Source organism: Pseudochaenichthys georgianus, chromosome 5, assembly GCF_902827115.2.
Source record: "Pseudochaenichthys georgianus chromosome 5, fPseGeo1.2, whole genome shotgun sequence".
In the NCBI taxonomy this organism is placed as follows: domain Eukaryota; kingdom Metazoa; phylum Chordata; class Actinopteri; order Perciformes; family Channichthyidae; genus Pseudochaenichthys; species Pseudochaenichthys georgianus.
Window position 1 is genome coordinate 33,820,762 of NC_047507.1, and position 19,349 is coordinate 33,840,110.

Genomic DNA, 19,349 nt, shown 5'->3' on the forward strand with positions numbered 1-19,349 from the left:
AGCTAACAACGGCTAACAGCTAACGACAACTAGCAGCGGCAGCTAACGGCTAGCAACTAACGACGTGTTGACATCTGACTGTTAAACATTTTTTTGCCGGTGCCGGAGACGAGGTTCGACCAGCCGGTTGACCTCATGTGGACACTCTCATTTTTTTCACCACCTCGACGGCGGTTCCAGACGCCACTCACGGTATCATCGACGCCTGGGTGGTGCACTCCTGGACCCCGTCTCGCCTCAACGGTTTTGGACGTCGCCCATGCTGCCATCGGCCCGTGGGTGGCGCGCTCCGGAGCCTGTTTGGCCTCTCCTGCCTTCCGGGGATATCCAGACGCCACTCACGTTCATCGATGCCTGGGTGGCGCACTCCTGGACCCCCTCTCGCCTCGACAGTTCCGGACGTCGCCCATGCTCCATCGGCCCATGGGTGGCGCGCTCCGGGACCCTGTCTGGCCTCTCCTGCTTCCCGGTGATGCCTCGGCACCTGCTGAGGACTTCATGCCCGCCGCTGCGGCACGTCTGCCTGCGGCCGGGTTGTGCTCCTTCCTCCCGGGGGGACTGCTCCTCTCTTCCGGGGATACCTCGACGCCTGCCGAGGACTTCATGCCCGCCGCCGTTGTGCATCTGCCTGCGGCCGGGTTGCCCTCTCTTCCGGGGATACCTCGACGCCTGCCGAGGACTTCATGCCCGCCGCCGTTGTGCGTCTGCCTGCGGCCGGGTTGCCCTCTCTTCCGGGGATACCTCAACGCCTGCCGAGGACTTCATGCCCGCCGCCGTTGTGCGTCTGCCTGCGGCCGGGTTGCCCTCTTTCCTGCTGGGTTCTCCGCAACACCTAGTGCGGCCCCCTTACGACGGCCCGCCCCGGTGTGGGTGCCCTCGCCCTCGTTAGGGCCCCTGCCCTCTCCTGCGGCCCCCTTTCGTGGCCCGTTCCATGGCCCGGTACTCACCTGCGGCCCCACCCTCCTCGGCCCTTGTGATGTTTCCTCCACGGACGTGGGGATATATTTTTTTGCCATGTTTGAATTCTGGGGGGGCTTGTGTGGTGACCACCTATTTAACCACTGGGACATAATTCATACTTGGAACTACAGTTGCGGTTATTGTTCCCACACGGACATGTTAGGGGTTACCTATAAATAGGTGTGCCCTCTTGGCTCTCTCTCTTCTCGACCCGGGCTGCGACCCGACAACATGTCCTTTGCAGCTTGTGAATAAATTACTATTCTTGCACCTTCCTTGCACCGCCTCTGACTCCATATCTCTCTGCACTACACTCCGCTTGATACCTGACAAGACAACATCGATTTCAGTGTGTTATCGTGAGAAAGGCTGTGCAACAGATGCGTCCTTAGCCATCCTGTTGAGTCTGCATTACATTAGGTCAGACAGTAAAGACTTTTGTGAGCACTATATGGAAATCCTGGGGATTCAACTTTTGAGGATCCTGAAGGTCTAGATTTCATGATAATCCATCCAACAGTCGCCATATTTTACTCTGAACCAGAGTGCTCAGAGTGATGTTGCTCAAAATAAAAGAGGAAATATAAAGTCCTCTTTCAATGAAAAGTCAGCCACAGCTGCTCAGTGCTGCAGTAACTCTGAGCTGCCAGTGAAATCACTCTTTGGTGTCTGTGAAACGGCAGGCCAGAGGCAGCAATAACACACCACACCATGATGTACCACTGCAGAAAGAAGATCAGTCAGTATCCGGCTTCAGTCTCTACTGCACCGAGCCTTTAACAAATGAAGCGCACGATGATTTCTACCATTAACACATTTCTTTAATGGAACCGTTCATACATGTCTAATAATATTCTGCTCATTATGTTTCTGTTGAGGGATGAGATCAAGCTGCAAGTTTCCTTTATACTGAAAGAAGGAAGTGAGAAGAACCGATTAAAAGTACAACTCTGAGATCACCTATTGTACTTTCCATTTTATACTGCTTTACTTCTACTTTACTATATCTCAGGGGGATGTATTTTACTTTTTATTCCACTGCATTTGTCTGACAGCTTGAGTTACTTATTATATAAAAGCATATGATATACTTACCTATCACATTACTGCATTCCACACTATTCCAGTATAATATCTGAAAGATACAAAAGAAGTAAGAAATAAAAAAAGATACTGAAATACATGTACTGTTAAAACAGAAATAATATAGTATTCTATTAAAATATAACACTGCATGATTCTCTGTTCCTGTCATACTGTTTTCATTAATAATGAATAAGTATTTTAAAAATATTTTGCATTTTGCAACACTAGTTGCTGGATTAACATTATCAATGCATAGTTATGAATTAAATGTAGCTTTCTAAACAAGTTAAAATGAGCACTTCTATTCGCAGCTGCAACATACAAGTGATGAAAATGCATGCAATTCAAATCCAGCAATATAATGTCATGATTCTTAAATGCGCAATTCTGCTTGATGCATGCCTTACGGTATTTGAAGTATTTTCATGCTAACTCTATTTTCTTTTACCTGAGCTAGATGAAAGGGAGAGTTTTACCTGTATCAAAAATATTCTAAGTGTATTAATATAGTAAAATATCAAAATATGTATTCAGTGGTGACAAATGGTGCAAGAAAATCTGTCCTTTTATAATTGCAGTTGTATGCCATGCCATGCCTCTCAAAAAGACATTTTGCCCCTGCTGCATTTGAAGCAATGAACAGATGGAGAGGTGACTTATTTGCCCTGATCTGAGTCTCGTAGGACTCTCTCCCTCCAGGCTCTGGAACGCCTCCAGCAGCTAAATAAATGCTTTAGCCTGTCGAGGTTATTCATCAAGGGCCCCTTCACAACACTCTTTAGGCTTTCTAACTGCCCTAGTCAGGAGGAACTCGTGGCAGTGTCAGTCCCAGGTATTTTTCCACCTCTTATTGTATACTTGGTAAGTTAACGTTAACTTTGCACTCACGCCCTATTTTATAGAGAATAAAACTAAGCAATGTCTACAGGAGCAGTTTGAGCTCCCAAAAGCTTTGCATGAATTCAGAGAAATATTCAACAAACAAATTAAAGCTTTTCACTGAGAGATCATTTAAATTAAATAAAAAGGCCCTACTTTGCTTTTTGGGGGTTTTCTCTTCCCTGTAGTGTTATATAGGTTTGTTTGCATGTAAAGTGTCTGCAAAGGCTAAAATCCCAAAGTTCCCACCAGAGGGAGTTTCTCTCCCACACACTCCCCCCGTGCCTGAAACGCCTCTATTGGACTCCTTTGTTTACTTTTGTAACTTGGTGACCTCGCTATGTTACACCTGTGCTTCTATTAGTTAGCTTTCCAACAAATTGTATGTGATTGGCTAAGAGCCGGGACATCTCTAAATGGTTAACCAATCACAACAGAGGCGGCCAGCTAACCAATCAGAGCAGACTGGGCTCTGGTTTCAGACGCAGCCTGTCGTTTCTCGGACTGCCTCTGCAGGATGTATTGACAATAGATACACAGGTGTGTTGTGACAACAGTCTGTTCAGGGGGCGGTGAAGGACTGCAGCGAATCACGCAGGCGAGACTGACACGGCATGATCTGCTGATCTAATTTATAGCCGGATGGAGGCCTCAAAATGTTGCATAAACATTTAAATCAGTGGTGGAGGAGAAATTCAGAACCTTTACTCAAGTAAAATAAGGTAAGTGAAAACCCTTCATTGAAAATGTGAGAGTAACAGCCAAATGTACTTATTAATATTAAAAGTACCAATGCAGAAGAAAATCCCCCCAATTATGCATTGATAATTTTCATGCATTAATGTAAGAGCGGGATTTTCTTGAAGTAGTTGGTTGAGGTGTAGCTTATTATGTTGTAGTCTAGGGGTGTATGGTCTGAGGGCCACAACCGACTTCAAATCAAATCCGGTCAACCTGATGACAGGTCATTTATTCCAACTTTAAACTTTATGAAGTCCACTGCTTTTTTTAATTTGTCCACCAGGGTCAAGCTGTCTGAATATGGGGCAAACAACACCACCTCCCTATAAACGATGCTGTAGCTCATCTGCTGTATGTGTACATCAGTGACTTTTTGCTGAAATCCACCTCATCAACTTTACATGGTGACAATGGAGTGGTGGAGTCATTAATTAATGTCTGTAGGCAAACTGTTCATTAGTATCTCAAGGGGTCCCTCAACAAAAAGCAATGGGCTTTTTCCATTGGATTTCCAAAAATAAGCCCTGTGGCGCACATACATTTATGATACTTACCAATTTTGTTCGGTAGGATAGTCTCTTTATATGAACACCACTTGCAATCGTCAGAAGTAAAAAGCTATCTTTTAGCTTTAAACATACTACCTCATGGTCTGATGGCTACGCATTACCACTAAAGGTGGATAACTTTCGATTTAGTAGTCTCGTTTAGTCACTTGTTAGCAACAGGTGTTTTTATGACACATACAGTAGAAGCTTCTGACATTCACAAGTGGGGTATTTACTGACATATTTTATACTGTAGAAGAAATTGTTAAAATCTCTTCAGCTAGTGTTAACCATAAACCCTTGCAAAAAGTAATATCAGGTTTAAGAACTCCTTCCTGCACCACTCTATAAGAACACAATATAGTGTTGCTTGTTTTGCTGCCACAAGTCGCCAAAGATAGTTATTGCTTCATGTTCAGGTCTCATGTCTAATGCATTTACAGACATTTAGAGAGTTTCTTGGATGTTGGAATACCATTATCATGGAAAATGTTTGCTCTTCGATTAATTGCTGGTTGAATAATTAGAAAGAAAATAAATGGTTTCCTTTTATATGAATGTCAAGTTGCCATTGATGGTGAATGAAAATGTTGTAAAATGTTATCAGTGTGAGCATTTATTGATAGAAAAAGCCGAGTTATCCTACTTGTGAATCCCTGCCAGAGCAGAGTATACCAGGATGCATTGCATGCAAGCTTCTGATGCCCAGAGGGGCCTTCGGTCATGTGCTTTTGCGTGGCTAATACAGCTGCAGCCTTGGCTAAATACATAAATTAAAATTATATTTTAAATAAATATAGCTGATTATCCAACTCATCCATAGCACTGCTAATATATTTTCATCCATAATATGTTCATTCTTTTTTTACTTTTGGGATGCCATTTAAGCTGTTGGGAACATAAGTGAAGAGGATCAGGAAGGTTTGTTTTTAAGCGACATGTAAGTTAGAAACTAGGGAAGCATTCGGCAGTAAAAGAGCCACACGTTCCTCTCAGGATGAAATTATTATTGCTTCAATTGACTTCATTTACCAGCAACACTGACATCGTGTCCTCCCTATTTTTGAAACAATCCCTTTCAAAAACAATGCTTTTATAAAAAAAATTGAAATAAATGACACTAATAAACACAAATGCTGTGTTAATATCTGTTTTGTATGTATGGTGTTTAACACAATTCTGCTGGAAATTGTATTCCACCATTTGAATTATTTTGATAACTCCTTTCAGGAAAAAATGGTTACAGTAGTCTTATACAGTATAAACTTCTAGGAGCATGGTTGATCGGTATGAGAATATTTTGCGTACCATGTGTAGAATAATTATTTAACAAAGATGACAGTATGTGCAGTTTGAGATGCAAAGTACTGACACACAGTAAAGAAGAGCAGCTGTGATGAGTGATGGTTACTTTGGGAATCAGTAGCCCTCCTTCTTCTGCAGTCTCTGTACTGAAAGTGAGGCAGTGTACTGTGCTGTTAAATGGCAGCCTTAACCACCTCTCTGCCTCTGTCATTAGCATAGCGTAGGAGGTACAGTAGTGTTGATTGAGTGGCCAGTTGGCAGTCAGAGAGAAATTTCTTTGCAGATTCTTTGTTCATGTACCGCGTTTGGACAAACAAAGAAAATCACCACCAATGAGCACAAACAGTCTTTATCAAGGTGCATCTTCATCTCTCACTGATAATGATGCAATCTCTGCTTTACGTAATACTCAAGCCTTTTATCATATCAAAGGAGCAGTTTGTAGATTTTCATTAAAACGGCAGTTCAAACTTCCCAGCTAAAAATGTTAAATTTAATAAACCTCAAAATCACCTTTTAAGGACAAGTATCTTTTAAATATTAAATTGATATAGAGTTACATGATCAGGATCAGAGAATGGTTCAATACAGTGCCACTTAAGGCCAGCACTTCTTGTTATATGAATCAGCTGAGATTCAATTTTACATTTTTCATTGGAATGTTGAATTTGTGTTGAATTGTGTGTGTTTAAATTTTAACTGGCAGTAACTATTTTGAAAGAACCGTATCTAGACTTTGTCTATATAAAAGGTCCTTGTGACCAAAGCATATTTTTTAATGAATCAATGCAGACTTGATAAAAGTGTGGGAATTACCTTTTTTCTTTGATATTTGATCTTAAGAGAACTTTTGTTTCCTGCACTACAAAAGAGACAAAGCTAGTGATCTGAGTGTTGCCCTACATTCTACTTATAAGAACATATTTCCTCTTTATTCACAATATTTATTACAAAATGGCTTTCCTGTTTTTGTTTGACACATTAATAATTGCACACAAACGACAGTATGATCCTTTAAATATTTTTGACTTGTATGTCGCTATAAGGTTCCAGTCTCCAGTTTATTCATCGATCTTTAATTATCATATTATTTATTCTAATTTATTTCCTTATCCTATCAATTAAAAGTTCAAAACATACAACAAAGTATGCAAAAAAAGAGCAAACAACGCCCAAAAAGTGAATTTGTCAATATTAATTTCTTTCCATTCGTCTTCTGATACATCAATTTCCAATTCCTCCTTCTATTTCGCTTTGGTCTTAATTTCGACTTATTTTGTCATAATTTTTTCAATATTCTATTTTTCCATCCCAATTTTTTTTTTTTTAACTCTTAGTTCTGATTTTAATCTCAAAATATTCAGATTTTAATCATGAAATGTTTTTAGTTAAATGTTTAAATATTCAATTTAAATCTTAAAATATGACTTTATTATTGAAATGTAATTATTTTAATATGGAAATACTAGTTTAATCTAGATGTATCATATTGAAATATGATGACTTTAATCTTGAAATAAAATGATTTTAATCATGAAATAATATTACTTAATTCTTAAAATGATATGTTTTTTTTCTTGAAATATTGTGAGTTTAACCCTGTAAAGCCCAAATATAGAAAAACATTAGAATTTTTTTTGTTGACCTTTCAGATGTTGTCGGGAGCCTCTGGAGCAGAAATTAAAGAGTTTTCCATTTCAAACTCACTTTCTCCTTTTTGGTTGGCAGCAATCACATCCTGCACACTGAATCAAGGACCTCTCTTTGCTGGTGGCATTCTAAAATGGAAAATTAATTAATAAATATGTATCAATAATACATATGTTTATTATATTGTAATAGATTACCTGAAGGAATAGATAGGGTGGTGGAACAAGTGTTTATTCTGTCTGGCTTAGCCTATTATCACACTAAAAAGAACCACAAAACCACACACACACAGTGGCATAACAATGGACTCCAGTGAACACTATTACGGGCACTTTAGAGCACGCACAAAAGCGCGAGCACACACACTACAAAGATGTAAAATATTATTTTACCAACAATCTGGAATTTATTGGCTACATATTACACAGATTATGCACGGTGGCAGCAGCAATAACCATAAAATAATAATTCAAATACCACAAACATGATATTGACCAGTATATAGATTATGCACATGATTTAGCAGATTTAGCGTTTTAAGCGAGAACAAATTCCGAGATGCGTTGTTGCGCCATGTCAGTTACTTGTGTTGTTGTGCGTCACGTTAAAAGTAGCCGACTAAAAATTAACTTTTTTTATTTTTCTTCCCTAAAAGCAAAAATAATTTATGATATAGTTTTAAATTATCATTTGAATAATACACATATAATATCAAATATTATCTCAGGCACAATGAAATGAAATAAATATAAAATAAAATACATTTGCAGGCAGGGGAGCTCCGCTCCGCCTGCCGCTGTGGTGCTGCAGCGCCCTCAGCACCCCCCTTCCCGCGCCCCTGCACAATACTGCCTATTATCATAATAAAAGGAATACCTACACCCACACATGCAGGTAAACCAGTTCAACAAGTCACACAATAGTCGCTTTCACACCAAGTACTTTTCCCAGGAATAGTTCCCGGAACATAACTCCCCGGAACTCTTTAGTCCCGAAGTCCCGGGTAAATCGCCAGAAGCACCGACACCTCCTCATCACTCCACCGCTCCCACGTTTTTTTTTGTGTTGCCATAAGTTAGTCTCTCTTCGTTGGTGCGCTGGGCTAATGCCAATGCTAATAATGCTAATGCGAGCAAATAAAATGGCGGCTTCACAAGTTTTACGGGGCGTGGTTTGCAATTCGCCCAGCCAATCAGAAATTGGAACCTTTTCCTCCGCAGGAAAGTACCACCTCAGGGACTGAAAAGGGGTGAAATTGTTCCCGAAAAAAAGTTCTAGTTCCAGATCTTTTTGGTGTGAACGCAAAATCCCAGGAACTATCGGAACTATTCCTGGGAAAAGTACTCCAGTATGAAAGCACCGATACAGACAATCAGACACACCAGGGAAACTAACGTCAGGAAGACAAACACAGGAAGTAGGATCAGACAAGACACAAGGAGGAAAACATTTCAAAATAAAAGGTGGAAAATGAAAACATAAATCCAAAACCATGACAGTAACTAATTAACTGATAAAATACAAGTAGAGTTTAAAATATTGCTAGAGATATAATTTGACATACTGCTATCAGAAATAATGTATTAATTTATTCAATTCTGGTCTTAATTCAACATCTTAACAGAGGACACATTTAGAACTTAGTTATAGTGAATGATCAAATACATTATATTTCTATTTGTGTTTTATTTACATATGTGAACATATAAGAAAGGCAATGTCCATGACAGGTGCACATGCTATTTTGACTACCACACTGACCCAGGTATGTCATATTGCAACAAAGACATAAGCTGCTCAAAATCAAATTTGATGAATGTATTCCACAAAAACTGAATATGTACATCTTCTAATCTAGACATTTTAATAATCACACAAACAAATAATATTTGAGGCATTTTACTTACATGAATCTGACAAATCCAGTCCATTAACACAAAGAGATATTGCTCGTTTAAAGATTCTGAAGTTGTGTGAGTTTATGGCCAGAGGGCAGGACCTATACACATGTAATACCCAATAGCATTGTGAGGCTGAACAAAAATACATTTTGACTATGTAAATGTGGTCTTTAAAAAAACAAAAACATTTACTGACTTTTGTAGGATAGCTTAAAGTAATGTTGTAAAATTACAACCGGGGGCCTTACAGGGTTAATCTTGAATTAATTGATTTAGATATTGAAATATTATTATTATCATAAATATTATGAATTTTTTTTATTAGCTTACATTTCCAATGTGATTTAATATTAAAATATGACTTAATATTTAATCTATTATATATTTTTTTTTTTTTACTTGATTCTCAAAAATATTTTCTTACTAACAGTGGCAATACATTCTCCTGTATCCTAGAAAAATACAATGAGAGCATAGTATTTAATAATAAAAGAGAGACTGTCTCCTAATTTGATTCTTTGCAGTTGGCGGAAATGAGCCTGATACATTGATCCATAGGAGAACCAGATGTATTAATAATATACATTATGTTCTTATTCCTCTTTAAGTAGACAGTTTTACTAGATGTTCTTCACCCCGAAGTTCTCAATAGCAAATAGCTCTGTTTGTGCCTGATCACCTAATTAATTCATAGATCCACCTTAAAAAAAACAGGGTAATCCCGGGCTGGTCCCTCCCTCTTTTGCGGTCTCCAGCACCAGCTCACTTCCCTCTCTCTCAGTTCCCCCGCCACCAGGAAAAGACGCTCACCCGGACTTTGGGTATTTTCTCCGGTCCCTTGTTTGTAGACGGACCCCTCCAGTCCCACCCACTGCTCTGCAAAACATCCTCACACACTGCTCTTTGTTACCACAGCATTTGCCCCCTCCTCTGCTTTTATTCCACATGAGAAAGAGTTCATTTCTTCCTTTCAGCGGATTGATTTCTGACTGCATCTGGATTGTTTTCCCTTCCTCGGGGGGGGGCTGTCGCTGCAGGACCAGGGCTTGATGCGTCCTCTAACGCAATTACTGCAAAAAAAAACTGGTTTAAACGTCGGAACAAAAGGGACGTTGAAGATTTTTTTCTACACCCCCCCTTAGCCGGGTCTGTCAATCAATTTGCACCACTGCAGTTGTCAAGTTGGAGCTCTGCTGGGAAATGGACAAACCTCTGAACTGAAGACGCTGCTCTGCCTCACACAGCATCACAGCCAGGACGTGATTAGGACAGGATTCCCTGAGTGGAGGTAACGTACATTCTCTATTTTAAAAAACTTTATTGGCTAAAGTCCTGTTTCATTCAATTCACTTGTGGCTGGTGGCAAGAAACACGCCGTGGTTTTTCTCCCAGTATCCATTAAAGTGATTTTCTAACCTGTTTTCTACTGTCGTGTCCCCAGTTGTCCGCACTGCTTAGCATCCGGGTAACGTGCTCAACCGCTGGTTCTTTACCTTGACACCCACTTATTAGCAACAAGAGGCACATTTGGGGGTTTCCACAGGTGTGGAAGCACAATTATCAGGCTCCAGGGATAATATACCTGCTATTGTATCGTATTTCCTTCGATATTTCCACAAACAATGTCTCACAAACCCGCCGGGGCACGTTTTCTAATCTGTTTCTCCTCGTCAAACGTCCCGACAGTTAGCTAGGTTACAGCCCCGAGACGTGCCTCTGTAGTCTGCACTGGCCAATGCTGTCAAGTCTCCATTCAAAAAAATGTGGACTTGTACACGTCAACTTGCATCGCTTGAAGACTTATCAAAACACCTGTTAAATGATCTTTAAGACAATAATTCATCTGTAATAGAACGAATATCACTTAATTTCGACAAAATATCAACTTTTAGACATGTTACGCAGTGCTCCTTGCTAGTCCCTGTCGCCCACCTCTGTTTGTTTTCCAGCCAGGAGACCGTGAGTGTCAGTTAGTAAAGTTATAATTTCAGTAACATATCATGTTTATAAGTGTACTGGAGGTATGCCGAATTGAACGGCTGTTTCTACTGATTCTTACGGGGGGTTTAAGATCTATAAAATCTTCACGTCCACCATTTAACGAGGAGGTTTATTTAAATGGTGAGTTTCTGAATGGCGCTGTTGTGGCGGGGTCTCCCCGGCGACAGAGCGGCACGTATCGACTATTGCAGTGTTTGCGAGGCAGGAATCTGACCGCCTGCGAGTGTCTGGAAACAGTTTGCTCATAGTCCCTGCCTACAGTGTTTTGTTTTCCGACTGATATTTCCCCTTGGTAACCAAAATAACCCTTTGCCATTAGTACATTACATTGTCTCTCGTAACTTCATTGAAAAGGCGGTTTTTTGCAGCGAACACTGGTTGCTGCGGTCCTGCTTTGATATTAAAGGTATGTGTTTGTGGTAGGACTATCCTCGCACTGTCGTCAGGAATGCGGCGCCTTCAGGGTGAGCTTGTTGGAGTGGTTTGCCCACATTTACATTGTAAATAGCACTTCTGCTTTCCAGGCTGTCATAATGACGGGGAGGCTGTGAACGACGGTGGAGAAAAATAATCGTTACCGAGCTCGTTTTATTTTAATTAACGGGCGTTGAGCTCGCTAAGATCCGTCCTTTCGTCATTCTGCAAAGATGGGCGGATGAGCACCAGGAGCAGCTCTGCTCCTTTTCACTCCTCATTTCATCCATATCCACTCCATATCCATAGCCATATCCATATCCATCTCCTCCTCCTCCTCCTCCTCCTCCTCCCCTCTCTATCTGGGTGTGTCCTGCCTTATTGCGTTAGGAAGGAGGGGGGATCCCGCATCTTGGCTCATGGTGACTCCTCAGCTTGTGACCTCCAAACGAGGGCATAGCTCCTTCTGTTTTCCTCTGATGCTAATTCACCAAACAATGGAGCTCTTTGCAACATAAAATGAATTGCAAGGGAAACTTTGGTGTCTTTTTATGGATATCGGTTACATTTTAGGGGGGATTTTTCACGAGAGTAGTGGCAAGATGAGGTTTACTGCATCCCAAAAGACAAACAGGACTAGTTGATACAATTTCTCCATTTTCACTGATGAATGCATCATATTTCACCCACTGAGTCCAGAGGTCTGACATGTGCTATGTTTTTTGAAAGCAGATCATTAGTAATGCATTGGATCAGTACGATAAATGTACTTTGACAGCGCCTTTCTAGTCTTCAAACCACTTAAAGTAGTTTTTACTCTACATGCCAACATTTTCCACTTAAACACACATTAATACACTGATGGCAGGGCTGCTATACAAGGTGCCAAACTGCTCTTCATCTGATCTAATGCTTGTGCACTCTCACACACACACCAATGTGGGTGCCTTCGGGAGCAATTCAGGTTTCAGTATCTTGCCCAAGGACACTTCGACATGCAGACTGGAGAAGCCAGGGATTTAGGTTCCCTGACTCATTTACAAAACAATATAAATGTGACAAGAGTCTATACAAAGTATTTTTGACAGGTGCATTGGATCAGAAACTCTCACTTTATTTGCTAGATGTCAGACCCCACACATTTATTATGATTCTGAGGGAATTTCACAGGAGGTTATATTAAAATGTGCAATCTGATGACTAGTATTCAGGGTTTCCCCATGAAATGCTTCAGCTGAGGTGGTCCACCACACAGATCCTGACGCATATTGTCTTGTGATGTTAACAGATGACGGCCTTAACAATTAGCTACACTCCATATAATGACTTTGTTGTGAGAAATGGCACCTCTGTTCTTTTCCCCTTAGGGTTAATGTTGTAATTTTGAATAAAAGAGTAATTGTTATTTCATGACGTTAGCAGAGGTGGTCTATGCTTCAGGCAAGGGTTTCTACATCTGCTATAACTAGAGGTGAAATGATTAGTTAATTGATTAACTGACCAATAGTAATTAAAAAAAACACAATTTCCAATTTGTCAAATCTTTTGAACATTTTAGCTTTTCTCTGATTTATATCACGATTAACTTATTTTGGTTTTGGTATATTGCTCAGACTCAGAAAATATCAACAGGACTAATTAGTAGTGAAAGTAATTATTGGTTGTAATCATTAGACTTTGTAAATACACATAAGGAAGTGAACGTCTCCCAAATCTCAACAATGCAAAGTGCAGATTTATGTCTCAAGCGAGCTAATGGTTGATCAAATATCCTGTTGCAAAGTATTCTCATTTGTTCCTGTGTGGGTTGTAGTCAGCGTTTCCGCCAGGGGGGCGTCTTGCCGTCATTTGGCGTCCAAAAATATTAATAATTCGAGAGAAGATCGAGAGTTTTTATCGCTTGAAATGACGACAAGGACATCCCTCTGTTGGAGGGGCAAAGGAGTCTGGTGGGATTCTTTTCGGAGTATTGAAGATCGTTTCCCCGACATCAAAGGTGCCTGCTACAGGACAACACGGAACGTGTGCGATTTGGACGCGATGAGCGGGGGGGTTTTAGTGGAGCATGCCCGTGAGCTGCGAGCACCAGAGCCTCGCAGCGGCGAAACTCAGGCTCCGTGGTAAACTGTGGTAACATGAAGAGCCGTTTGGGAGCCGAAACAGCCGGCGCTTTAAGAGAGCCGAGCCAAATGATCCGGCTCACTAACGTAAAAAGACAGTATCTATAAGGGATGGTTCAAGTCAAAATTCAAGCACCCCCCTCCCCCGCTCTCGGGGTGGACGCCCTCTCAGCCCTGGTCTGGCGGAAACACTGGTTGCAGTTACATGTTGTTCTAATCTTCTAGCAGGGCAGCAAACTGAATATCTACTCAAGGCTTTCAGTATTGTTGCCCGTATTGTCATTGTCCGATAAGAAAGCCATATTCATGATCTTTCACTTTTTCACTGATGTACATGTTTATTTTCTGATTGTTTTATGCTCTCGGAACATTTTGGTTTGCTAAACGTAGTAGGACCAACAGAATGTAGACTGTGTGTACATGCCTGCCATCGGCCGCACATCATCGTAGGAATTGGTTTGACTTTCTATTGGACACGTGTTGCCCAAAAGAAGTGTGTGTGTGTGTGTGTGTGTGTGTGTGTGTGTGTGTGTGTGTGTGTGTGTGTGTGTGTGTGTGTGTGTGTGTGTGTGTGTGTGTGTGTGTGGTGTGTGTGTGTGTGGTGTGTGTGTGTGTGTGTGTGTGTGTGTGTGTGTGTGTGTGTGTGTGTGTGTGTGTGTGTGTGTGTGTGTGTGTGTGTGTGTGTGTGTGTGTGTGTGTGTGTGTGTGTGTGTGTGTGTGTGTGTGTGTGTGTGTGTGTGTGTGTGTGTGTGTGTGTGTGTGTGTGTGTGTGTGTGTGTGTGTGTGTGTGTGTGTGTGTGTGTGTGATCTGCAGGATGAACATAAAACACTCGTACCCATTCATTTTCTATGGCGGTCAAATCTGACCGAAAACATCAAGGGTGTTTCACTGTTGAATAAATCACTCAAAATTCAATGCAAGTGTATATGTTCAGAGGTCTAGTTAACATTGTCTTTTATGTGAGACTTCACTGTACAAATATCAGCCCCATAATGACTAGTGACCTGCCCCGGTGTGTGATTGAATGCAGCCTCACACTCCCTGCACAGCATGATGGATGCTTATAGATTATTGATGGATGGAGCCACTGGTGGTCCAACATTTCATTATCCTAATAAATAATGCCTGAAAATAATGCATGATGGATATTATCTGTCCAACCTCCATGCTGAGGTTTACCTGTATACGGAGGAGTGCTCTGTTTGTTTCTGGAGCTGCAGCTGCTGAGCTCCTGATGATGACCACAGGAAGTGACGGGGGCTGACTCAGTGGGCCTTTCTCATTTCACTAATTTCCCCTCCTCGACTCCTATCCTTGTGTCTTAGTCCCGCCCACAGGAGATGCGAGCGGAGGAGCCGAGGAGGGGAGCCGAGGATCAGAGAGGAGGGGAAGCAGCAGGCGGTTAGAGAAATGAGAACTCATCTCCTCTGAGCGGTCATTTTAAAGAGACGTCCATTAATGATGACAGGAGGCACAGCAGCCCTCTGTCTGATGGACAGATGTGTTCATGACCACTTATATATTTACTTTTAATTCATTCACAGTGCGGACAAGAAAGCCAAACAACTCAACGTTCACCGAGGCATCAACCTCCAAAACCCTTTCGAGGGCTACAAGAAACGAAGTGAGTAGCCTACAAGATTGAAGCTGGTCAGATAACGAACGAGTAAATGAAAACAGAATGAGGCGGAGAAGTGTGTGTGTGTGTGTGTGTGTGTGTGTGTGTGTGTGTGTGTGTGTGTGTGTGTGTGTGTGTGTGTGTGTGTGTGTGTGTGTGTGTGTGTGTGTGTGTGTGTGTGTGTGTGTGTGTGTGTGTGTGTGTGTGTGTGTGTGTGTGTGTGTGTGTGTGTGTGTGTGTGTGTGTGTGTGTGTGTGTGTGTGTGTGTGTGTGTGTGTGTGTGTGTGTGTGTGTGTGTGTGTGTGTGTGTGTGTGTGTGTGTGTGTGTGTGTGTGTGTGTGTGTGTGTGTGTGTGTGTGTGTGTGTGTGAAATACTCACTTAAAATAGCCAAATTGCTTTTACAATAAATAAACATTGAATGTGTTTAATTGAATAGTAAAGGGGTTTAACGTTAGTGGCAGGTTGTGTGTGAGAGAGAATAAATAAATAAGACAGCCCAATATTAATTTTTTCCACATATTTCGCAACTTCCCGCAAATTGTAAATCACATAAAACCCTGCATGTTTGATTGCATAATCAAGGATTTTAGCCCGCGTTTTTCTGGAGGGTCTAATAGCTCCTCCAGAGAGCCTCCTCGACGCTCGATCCTCGGTCCTCGATGTGCATTTAGAGAAATTGGATGTCCTTCAACATGGTGCGCCGAAAACCATTTCCGGGTCACTACCGGAGGACCAAGGACTCGAGGAGGGGAAATTAGAGAAATAAGAAAGGCCCAGTGTGTCCGTCCTCCTAACGTCCTGCAGGATGAAAAGAATAGATTGTAAAATTCATTTTGATTTATTATTAGTCAATGGAATTCTGTACCTCGCAGCTTGAGGCACATACTGCGAAACAAATGTTTACAAACAAGAATTTTTGTTGGACTTGACACTATGAATCTGTGGTAAAATCCTCTATCTATAATTACAAATGGATGCTCCTCTGAACTGTTACACTTCGGAAAAAGCAGATGATGTGATGTGTGGCTGCACTGAATTGTGGGTGGCAAGCAGTGTTTCCACCAGACCAGGGCTGAGAGGGCGTCCACCCCGAGAGCGGGAGGTGTGACGTCACGTTGTGTCACGTGACTTGAATTTTAAATTGAGCTGTCCCTTTTATAGATACTATCTCTTTACGTATTAGTGATAGGAATTCCGGCTCTTTTTAGTGAGCCGGATCATCGTGGATGATGGATTTCTCCCTGTGTGAGTGTCCAATGTTGGTTTTTCAAAATGGCGGCTTTATAAAATTCTCTTTCTCTTTGACTCTAAATCTGCTGTCCTGGAGTTATAAAATGCAATGTTCATACTACTTTGCACTATTGGATCGGAGGCTTTACCACCGCTTTCTTTTTGCCCGTGTGGTTTCTGGTGGAGGTGGATTTGAAATGTGTCAGACCAACCTGCTACTCTGACATTGAGGCTGTGACGTGGGATCTCAGATGTTCAGTCCTGTAGACCACAGAATGAGTCTGAACCACGTGGCACTTACAGAGCAAATCGAATCGCTGCTGTCGGGTCTTGAGTCGGTTTGTGACTTTAATGATGATATTCATAATGCAGTTCATACTCAGACACAAATATTGCTACATGACTGCTGTCTGAAAAGTTGCAAAAAATCTAAAGTAATGAAAAAAGAGGCATTGCACCACACTGGTTCATGTTTCAGGTCATATTAATAATTTAATAGTGACATATGTTTTATCTTTTTACTTTGATACATCTGAGACATCCAGAATATGTAATCTAAAATGTTTTTTTACAGTTCAAATGACAACAATTTACTTTACATTGGTTGAGCGTAGTAAACTCTGTCTATGATTGAATCCTGTAGCTTTATAAAATAATATAAGATATGACAAGAATCATGTCTGTTGCTCGGCAGATTTTCACATTCAATGAATTCTCCTTGGTATTCAGGTACAGTACATGACAAAACTGAATAATACAAATACTAGAATCTAGGGATGTAACGGTTCACAAACATTTCGGTTCGGTACGTACCTCGGTTTTTAGGTCACGGTTCGGTTCGGTAAGTCTTCGGTACAGCAGAAAAAATGATCACAAAACTTAAAATATATATATATATATTTTAAATTATTATTAAACTGTGAATAATGTATTCACTCAAATAAATACAAAATATAATAAAATAAACATTAAGGTGCAGCATTTCGATGAACTGAAATAGTCTGTATTTGAACTGTACTGTACTAGTACCTAAGCAGCCAGTTTGACATTATGACGTTGTATTTTCATGTATTTTTAAGAAAAATGAACTTGTCCACATTGCTTGCCGAAAGGGCAGATCTGCTGGCACTAACAATGTCTCCTGCTGTGGAGAACACCCTCTCGCTAGGGACAGAGGTAGCAGATACAGCCAGGTAGCGCTTTGCTAACATGGCAGCATAAGGATATTTGGGGTTTGTAATAGCTTTGGCTCGGTCTAAACTTTTTGCGAGTGGTGGAGGCTTACATGCTAGTGGGAGTTGGGTTTGCACTTCAGTCTTTTTATTTTGGTACCGGTGATATTCACGTTCGGGTGATGCCTTTTCAAATGAGTGTGCAAGTTTGATGTATTGCCAGCCGTGTAACCAATTTTAGTTGAACAATACCGACCAACAGCTTTGGTTCGGTCCACCTGTCTTTGTCCGTCATCCTTGTACGTAACTGCGAAACCAAAATGTTCCCAAACCGGAGACTTCAATGATGCTGGAGGATTTTCGAGCTCAACTTGTTCTGCATTCGCCATTTCGACAGTTCCTCAAATTACTGACAACATTTGAACGCATACCTGTGACCAGTCCTCATAGTATGCCTCTCGTCCAATGAAATTACTTGGTCCCTCTATGACGCGTTGAACCCAATGTGAGCAAATTACTCTGAATGCTGCGACGCAGCACGTTCTCAGTTTTTTTACGTTTAACGTTATATTCCTTCGGTACACATGTGTACTGAACCGAAGGGCCCGTACCGAATAATTTCGGTTCAGCCCTACTAGAATCACTTAACCTTAGTCATACATGTTATTTTGTATTGCATCACAAGAGGATGCAAATCCTTTTTTTAATAATCAATCTTTGAACAATGAGATTAATCGAATAGAAATTCAACAAAAAAACGTATTAATGTTTTTGATCAATATCCGTGATATAATCTGTATATCTTCCCATGGCTAGTCTTGTGAGCAAGTGAATCCAGTCTAGAAGCTTCTCTCTACTCTGATCAAAATGCGGACAATGTGTGTAAATGATAACCTCCGTCACTGAGTCAACACCACCTACAGAGTCATGCTCCCATAGCAGCAGAGTGGATATCGCTCACAGCTGAGTGGATTGACCAAACACACTGGACGTTACGCTGATGTGGACAGAGGTTTTTTTTTAAATGTGGAAACCCCTCTGCAGAAGGAATCCCTGCCTGTGAACCGCATCCTGCAGCGCACACTTAGTCTCTTATGTAAGTCCACATCAATTATTAATGGCCCAGCCCTACATGTAAGATATGGAAGCTCTCCTCAGTATTTGTGCTTATAAAAGAGCTGATGGCGTTTATCTTTCTTTTATAACCCTCTTGGCAGAAAAGGGTTCACCCCAATTCATTGGAGACCTACTGAAATATGAACTTGTCTAATGTTTTATTCATTAAGCTTTTTTTAAATGGTTATCCTACATTTTGAAAGCCTCATTTAGAATAAAAACCCTTTTTTGGCTGCAACGAGAAGCTCCATAGCTCTGTGTTGGTCGGTCCAAAAAGAAATCCCAACTGTTGTGGGGGCCTGCTGAGGCAGAAATATGGCATTTGTTAGAGATTGTGTAGAATGCATTAATATGTATGAATGTTTATGCGCACGTAGTTGCAGATATTTAACTAAACATTCATAGCAGAAATTTCTCTAATTTGACCATTTTAAACATACTGAACTCTGAAAATAAGAATTTGTTTTTAATAATAAAATAAATCCCCCCTCGTAATAATAAACCGATCATTTAGACTTTGTTGTACGTCATCTCACATGCATCAGAGGGATGTGCAACACGTGTCCAGCGCTGCACAATGTATCTTAAAGTGCAGGTAACCATAGC

General features: G+C 41.1%; 1 protein-coding gene and 1 long non-coding RNA gene across 7 annotated transcripts in view; one reads left to right on the forward strand and one right to left on the reverse strand.

Moving 5' to 3' along the window:
- Positions 1-1,788: 1,788 nt before the first annotated feature.
- LOC117447085 (uncharacterized) lies at positions 1,789-10,734 on the reverse strand. Its single transcript, XR_004552191.2, has 4 exons — positions 10,487-10,734; positions 7,227-7,297; positions 2,056-2,095; positions 1,789-1,869 (listed from the first exon to the last, which is right to left on the reverse strand). It is a non-coding gene; the product is annotated as an uncharacterized lncRNA (long non-coding RNA).
- Positions 9,857-19,349, forward strand: part of LOC117447084 (plasma membrane calcium-transporting ATPase 1-like) — a 165,621-nt gene continuing 156,128 nt past the window's right edge. For 5 of the 6 annotated variants that reach the window (XM_071203209.1, XM_071203205.1, XM_071203207.1 and 2 more), the window contains exons 1-2: positions 9,857-10,358; positions 15,151-15,230. The gene's annotated coding sequence lies outside the window, so the exon portion shown is untranslated. The remainder of the gene's footprint in view (positions 10,359-15,150; positions 15,231-19,349) is intronic. The other variant, XM_034083680.1, reaches the window with a different exon arrangement.